This window comes from Lutjanus erythropterus, chromosome 20, assembly GCF_056507025.1.
Source record: "Lutjanus erythropterus isolate fLutEry1 chromosome 20, fLutEry1.hap2, whole genome shotgun sequence".
NCBI classification, from domain to species: domain Eukaryota; kingdom Metazoa; phylum Chordata; class Actinopteri; order Lutjaniformes; family Lutjanidae; genus Lutjanus; species Lutjanus erythropterus.
In genome coordinates, this window is record NC_139336.1 from 20,008,507 (window position 1) to 20,016,910 (window position 8,404).

The window sequence follows — 8,404 nt, forward strand, 5'->3', positions numbered from 1 at the left end:
TTGATTAGTAAAAACTCACCACTTACTTGCAGTCTTCATTTCACTCCTTTTATCCACCACATTCAAAGTGAAACACACCTGCTGCGTCCAGTAACAGTAACACTGAGTGAACTGCACCAGCCCTCCATTTACACTGATGAAACCATTATTGGAGTGGGTAGAAAACTAAGCACTTTAAGCTCGAAGGAATTAACACCTCCCTTATACAGCTGTGGCTGATTGGAAATGAGCAAATGAACACATCGCCGTGTGCTTATACCCACCCATTTAAAGAGCCATTTTAAGAAAATGGACAATTTGTTTTTGACTGTTTGCTAATCCAGTGTGCCTAATGAGCTATCAACACCTGCTGTGTTACACAATAATCTTTCTCTATACCTTTTAACAGTGCTGACTGTGATATGCAATTAATGTTTAACAGATTCCATTAGTTGTTATAATTGCTGTAATACAACAGTATTTGTTCAAGAGTATTTTCAATAAAACATATTTTTATGACACACTGTGTTTATTTCAATTCAAACTTCAAACCAATATTGCAGCAACAAATACTACATTTCGACTCTGTGACCAATGTCAACCCTCCAGCTGAAATTTTGTGTTGTTTAAAATGCTATGGTGACATTTGTATTGCAGGTAAAGTGCCAAAAGGTGCACCGGGCCTGTTCTCCCAAAGATAATGAAGGACGTTTCCCAGCCGGTCATCTCAGGAGCCAAGCTGCTGCTGAAATGGTATCACTTCTAATAAAACAACAGAGCAAAGAAGGCACGAATTTCATAAATAAACAACATATTTGAAATTGTTGTGTATTATTTCTGCATGTGTTAGAGATCCTCTGTGTATGTGTGTGTAAGACGTATTGTTTTCTGTGTGTCCAGCATTCTCTCTGTGTGTAAGACATTCTCCAACTGCTCATTGTCAGACAGTGTATAAGCTCTCCTGTGTTTTGACAGTCAAGACTATAAACTGGCTTTAAACTGCTGCCAGCCGGTCCAGCTGTATTAGTAGGCAACAGAACACTTGGACAGGGTTATGAACTTGCAGCAGAGTGCTGACACAGTCAAACAAGAGCCACATGTGGCCAAATATGGTTAAGTGGCAGGATGAAGTCATCTATGTGTGCAGGTGCATGTACAGGTGATATGTTTTTTTTTTTTTTTTTAAATACATGCTGACAAGGCACAAACTTAAGTGTGGCAAATTTTACCAACTATGACATATGTGGAAAGTACCTAAAGTGCCAGAAAATCATATATGGGTTTGTATGCAGATCAAAATGTTAGAAGAAGGAGGGGACTCTCCAGAGTTCCCAAATAGTATAAAATAAGGTGAATTAAGTCTCTTTCTTCAGTCTGATCCTGGGATTGACTTGAGTTTGTTCGTTTTGCTGCCTTGAAGAACACGAATAAACTCTTTTGTGGTTGACTTTGTTCTTCTCCAGTGAACTTGTTTGATTCAACAAATGAGATTTTTCTACAGTTTTTGATAAATGTCCTATCATTGAGCCTAGATCATTTCGGCACATTTTCAAGGTTTTTAAATGGTTAATTCATTGCCTAAGAAAAGTTTGAATAGTGGAACAGTCCTGTGTTTGGCTCACATCCTGCATCAATGGCACTGGTTAACATGAAATGTACCCTGGAATACATAAAGCAGAAATAGACAACTTTTTACGTCTGGTTCCCTAAAAGCCTCACTTTCACTATGCAAATCTCTCTGCATCAGGGCACGATTTTTCCCACAAAATGAAGGCTTGATTTACACATTTAACTAACAGAGTGCATCCCTGCCAGGTAACAGGTGTGAAGCACCTACAGCAATGCCGCCACAGCTGCCAGAAACAACCAGCAGAGATTTACAAAGTTAGATAGATATTTAAATATTTGTATCAATTAGATATTTATGTGTAATTTTGTTTAAAGTTTAAAGAAATTCCCTCAAAACTTTCTTGAGATATCATATTCACGGGATGACTTAAAAACACACTGTCTGTGGCCATAAAAACATAAAGGCATACAAATCATAAAAATAATTAGGCTGATCAGTCCAGTAGTATTTGAGAGTAGCTACAGAGGAGCTCCAGGTCCGTTCATCCTTTCTCCTGGCAGGGATAATGAATGAACAAATGCTTTTTTTCTCCTACTGTTCTTCTTCTGACAATACCTGTTTGTGCAAAGCAATATTCTAACAGTACTCAAACTTAAGTTATATTTTGAGGCAATGCACATCATTTCAATAGCTTTTAAATGACCTCTTCAGTGAACATGCATTTTCTTCTCTCTATATTTTCTCTTCCATGGTGAAAAGCTCTGAGGAAACAGAAACTGATCCAATGTTGTTTACAGATGCTGTCTTTGCGACAGTGGCGCAAACAGTAATACCATTTGAAAACATCAGTGGAGGGCTGAAAAGTCATCTGTTTCCAGTATAAATTCACAGGCAAACTACCTCCCAAAGGATCCTCAATAAAATGGGTGAAACTATAACACTTTAGGCATTTGGACTATAATGGTAAAGTGGCAACTGTTAAAACATCTGTTTGTATTCATTGTAAATTTTATTTGCTTATTCTAGCATATTTTAGCTGCCTTGGATCCTCTCGTTGATCTCAGGTAAGAACACAAGCCTTAGAATGAATGAGTAACAATAGTATTACATAAATTATTTTTTAAAACAGCTTTTATGGACAGTCACTCCATTGTGACATCCCTGCCTGCCTGCCTGCTCTGTTCTTTCTGTAGTCCGCAGAGAGTTTGAGAGGCTCATTGTAGATGTAACTCACAGAACCTGGTGGGCCTCTAGTGCCTGTTCAAGCCAGCTGGAGAGTCATCATGCAAATAATACCGTCCTAAAACCACTAACTTCTAACAGTTGGATGTTACTTGATGGTTTCTTATTTGTTTGTACCCAGGAAGGATTCCCTGCACGGCATGAGCAGATTATCCCGGTGAAATGAATTTCCACAGTAGTTTGGTTTGTTCCATTGAAATAAAAAACAATTGCTAGCACTCAGGACTTTGTGTGATTTCCTTTCTTGAGCCAGTTTGTGATGCCACAAATTGCAGCTCTGCATGGTCCCGGAAAACTGTGAACATCATGCCAGAGAACCAGGTATGACTGGTACTATTCTTAAGAATTTAGGTCTTTGCAATGAGTCAACATGCACAATAGCAGCACCCTGACTCTATCTGACCTGAACTGAACTAAACCTTAATTTGTATCATCGCTAACACACGTGCTTACCCTTCTATTTCATGTCAAGATGGCTGCTTTAAAAAATCTATTACCTACTAAAGTTATTCATCACGACTAAATCAATTACAAAGAAAAAAACTTCCATTGGTGAGCTAGTAATGCAATCATCATGAATGAAACCTATTATAATGCAACTTGTTTTAAATGAATCAGTGCGCAGATAAACCTTAACCTCTGGCCTCTTTTACAAAGAGAGGAAAAAAGAGACATTAGAGAGCACGTTGACAGGAAATCAGTGAGAAGAGTAACACACGCATGAGACATTCATGGCAGGAAGAAAGCACTACAGCTTGCCAACCTCTGAACTACTTCAGACAATACATTAATAACAAAGATAAGAAAACTCCAACAATCACATCCTCACGATTGCTGCCATTTGGCTCCAACCTCTGCCTTTATAAAGTTAAATAAAATAAAGATGGATTTATTTTTCAAAAAATGCAAAATGCTCATCCTTAATGATCCACTACATCCACTGAAGTCTGTAGCTCAAAATGATGCAGAAAGCTCCAGGACAGTGATTTTCAAAGTGGGGGGCTGTGAAAAAATAAAATATAATAAATAAAACTGAATTCTAATTATGTTCATTAATATAAAAATATATAATATATTTATATATGTGTATAATATATATCCCGAAATTTCATGCTAACTCACAGAAATGAACATGTATTTGAAAATTGCATTTTCTAATATAAAATATTGAATTCAAACATTAAAAGATTAATAAAAAGTATAACATAAGTATATTAATTAAACAATGTTAGTAGTCTATATTCATTATACTTTCATTAATAGTACTGTATACTATATGGCCATTAAATAGTGTAAAGCCGTGTTATTTGTAAGCAGATTGAAGAGATCAGTTTAGATATGTAGTGTATCAGAATGCTGTTTTTGACTTTAAAGTATAATACAGTTAGGAAAAGAATTTTATTTGCTGTGGCACCAAAAGTTGGTGTTTCTGTCACAGCTTTACCTGCAGGGAGAAAAGGAAAAGGGCTCAAAAAGGCAAAATCCCTGCAATTCTTTCAGTATGTCGAATGACCTTATTTGCAGACCAGTGTGTTTTTGGCTCTGGTTCTCATCAGGGTCATAATGGGCTTGATGAAGGCTTACATTCTGAACACCAGAACGTAAGCCTGATGACCAATGGCAAAGAGAGTGATGACAGCAACCACAACAATGACAAAAATTAGCATGAGTAATTTTTGAGTGAGAACTGAAATTGAAAGCAACTTTTACTTCTGCAGTATTGTGCAACTATCACTGACACAGTCTGAGAATATGACTGAATCACTGTCAGCTGCTGCATCGGACTATAAAAGGAAGTGTCAAAAATGATTCGAGCAGACCTTCCAGCACTTGATGCATCACTTGATAGATTTAGACTTATGATCTGAGGAATGACACAGCATCATCACACACACACAAACATTGTGCAATCAAGTGTACTTTTGACAATTCATATTCACGTTACCATTTTTATTAAGGCAGATTCTGTTTTCATCCCGGGTGTAAATAATGTGGCTACTTACACCAGCATGGCAGTGACAAATCATGATCACTCCTAAGAACCTAATAAGTAGTTTTGTTTCCTGAAAGAAAGACAGTTTTCTTCAGTCAACACTTTTGTTTTCCGGGGTCACGCTGGACTCAAAACCCAGCCTTCCTGATTGGGAGTCCTATGTTTAACCCATTCACCACCACCTCTGCTCTATGGAGAGCTAAACTCAGATACCAGGTGTAAATAGTTGAATAGCTGCTGTGTGAGTGTTGTCACCCAGGTGCAAACAGACACGCCATGTTATTAATCTTAGTTTTAATTTATTTAAGGCCAGCGTTTCTTAATCCCGGTCCTCAGGGACCACTGCCCTGCGTGTTTTAGGTGTCCCCTGCTCCAACACACCTGATTCAAATGATCAGCACATCAGGAAACCTCCGCAGAAGCCTGAAGACGACGTGATCACTTGAATCAGATGAAACATCTAAAACATGCAGGGCAGTGGTCCCTGGGGATCAAGACTGAGAAACCCTGTTTTAGGCAGATGCTATTAGCATCCAGGTGTCAGTAGCCAACAATGCTATTTGCCCCGAGGGTGGAAAAGCCAACGTGGCTATTTACACCTGGGTGTAGTGCCAAGCATGGCAGAGACAAGCATCAAGGTGTCTGCAGTCAACGAGGGTATTTGCACCCAGGTGTAAATATCAAATGTGGATCCACCACAACCTCGTCTCTACAAGGACTTTGTCACTCTTCATAACTAAACTAGGTGGCTGGGTATAAATAGACAAATAGCTGCGATGAGAGTATTCTCACCTGGGTGCAAACGGACAGTTTTTTCCTGTTCTTTTCATCATTTTTTTTTTTAAGTGAATTAGTTATAGTCTAGTCATGCTGAGAGAATCTGGGCACAAGATTTTAACTGGATAGATTATGTGAGAGGTTTTATGTCAACTGAGCTAGTCAATTAGTTTTTTTGGATAATTGAAGCATCAATCACATAATTGTCAAAGAACTGTGAGACACAAATTCAAACTTTTTTAAGTTTCGGGTTGAAAATGAACTGACTGACTGACTTCATGAATGAATATTTGATGATTAAAATAGCTGGCTGATTGGAACATTTAGTTAATGATATCAGTCTACTGATGACAGCAAGGCTTCCATGTGAACTCAAAACTTGAGTATCAATTTCATGCTGGTTCCTGATTGTCTTATTTTAGTGTTTATATTACATCCCACACAAAGTGTTCATTAGATGAATGGGCAAAATGTTTTGATGATTCAGATGAGGGAGCTCTTTCTTCACCTTGTAGGCCCCAAGCTGCTGTGTAGTTAATTATTTACCAACGCTGATTAATCTTTCAGTAATACCAAACTGTGTCGCGGGACGAGGTTAATAAGGATGCAAGATGTGATTAGAGATGCAGTAAGAGTCGGGGAGAAGGAACCATTCAAGATTAAAAAAAATAAATCGAAAACTGTTCCAGGTGAGTCCAAAAAGTTCAGGATGTATTTCAATGAGGAGAGACAAGTGAGCGAAGTAAAGATAATTGTTTATTATTCAGACGATGTGATAATTAGTCTTGACAGAAAGTCTTTGGAGCTTCAAGGGATGTCTGCCCTGAGCAGCAGCAAGATAAATCCCCCATGGAGCCAGACACTGGTGTACGTGGTGGCTGATGACTCCACTGGGACTGATGGCTGATGAGGCTGATGAAACGATGAAGCTGATGAAGCTGATGAAGCTGTGAAGTGGTGTAGTCTATTGGATAGAAGTGATGGAACAGCTGATATCACAACTGATAGCCTCAGACACTGACCGCAAAGAAATTATGAGTGAGCAGAGGAGTGAGTGGCAGGATAATAAGAGAGATGAACTAAAGGGCCTAAATACACAAAAGAATGGTCTTCAAATATTCTTTGCCAAAGACGATTCATGCCATTTTTCGCACACGCTTAGGTCAATAGTAGATTTTTAACGTGGTATGACTGGACCTTGAGTTTTTGATATGGTTACATCCTGAATGCACACATAACTCCCTGGAAGAACACATCCTGTACCTAAACAAGGTCTTTTTTTGCTAAATAATAGAAGAAATAAAGCACATATTCCCAATAGTTGTGCTGTTTATGAGTGCAGAGCAGCAGCTGTGTGCACTGCAGCACTTGCCATGAAAAGTTAGTTTGGCCATCTGACCCTGCTGAGTGTTGGAGTCGGTGATGTCGGGGTGGTGGGGGAGCGGAGGGATAAATGCAAAAATAGAAAGTGACATGGCCCCAAAAAGCCCAACATTTCCTGTGTCATCTTTTTAAATTATTTCTGTTTTTTTCCCTGATGTTATTTCCGTGTTGTTGGCTTTTTGAAAAAAACACATACCTGTTTATTTTGTTTAATGCTGCACACCGCTCTCTGTCTCTGTGGACATTAAATGGGCCATATTGCACCCCGAGGCTCGTATGTCCCTTGCTGCAGCCCAACGTCCACAGAAGGGGAGAGTAAAATGGAGAGGGAGGGGCATATGAAGTATAACAGTACTACAGATTAAACATGTTTTAATGAACAAGACATTGTAAAAGGAAAGGAAAGACATGTTCCAAGACATCGGGCTTTCTACTGATGATTATGAAGAAGACAGTATGAGGAGGCCAGTACTGTTACAGCAGAGTTACACCTGATAATGACTGTACAGAGTAACAGTGGCTCAGCATCTGTGACACTTTCCCGGCACTTGATGAGATGCACGGAGTATAAAAAGGTAGCAGCAGAGTCAAAGCAGGCCGATGTTGGAGAGGGGGGGGGTTGGGAGCGATGGAGTGAAGATACTTCGGCTCTCCCTGGAGCAGAGGAGGCAGAGACACAGATGTCAGAGAACAAAAATTCCCCAGAGAGAGGAGGAGGGCAAAATCTGCTCGTTTCTCAGCTTTGCACTGTGAAACGCGGTTCGTGAGAGCCTGAGCGTCTAATTGGCTCTGTATATTAACATCATTACATACTTTTTGCCCTGCATCCCTGGACATCTGCTGTGAGAATTATGACCCTGGGTGTGCAGATGGGATGAGGCTGGGAGATTGTCACGCTTTATTTTCAGTTTTTTTTTTCCCTTTTGAACTTTGCTGTTATTATTTGGAGTAACCCACAGTCAAATGTTCCGTTATGTTCACACCTCGGCACCATTATTACACCCAGATTATGCAATCATGCTGTTTGTACTGGTAGGATAAAAATGTTTTTGACTCATGTAGGCAAAAGTTGGAAGGATAACTGAGTGTGATTTTTTTTTCTTTTTGCACAAGTTAAAATCAAATAAAACTTATAGAAACTAATGTTTATTTTGTTGTAGACAATATATCAGAATCAGAAACTAGTCCTTAGCAAATTTAGTGTTTGACAATAAACAAAGTTGTAGAAAAATATGAGAACGATAAAGAACAAGTACTTAAAGGGAAACACAAATATAAAATTGACAATAACATATGGAAACAAATGTGTACAATATGTTAGACAGTTTTGTGCAAGAATGTGCAAGGTTTTCACCAAACGAAAGTTTACAGTACACAGATAAGATTATTTAAGTGTGTGAGGTTGTAATACAAAAAATACAAATAAGATGTTACCTAAAAAATAAATGTTAATGTTAATG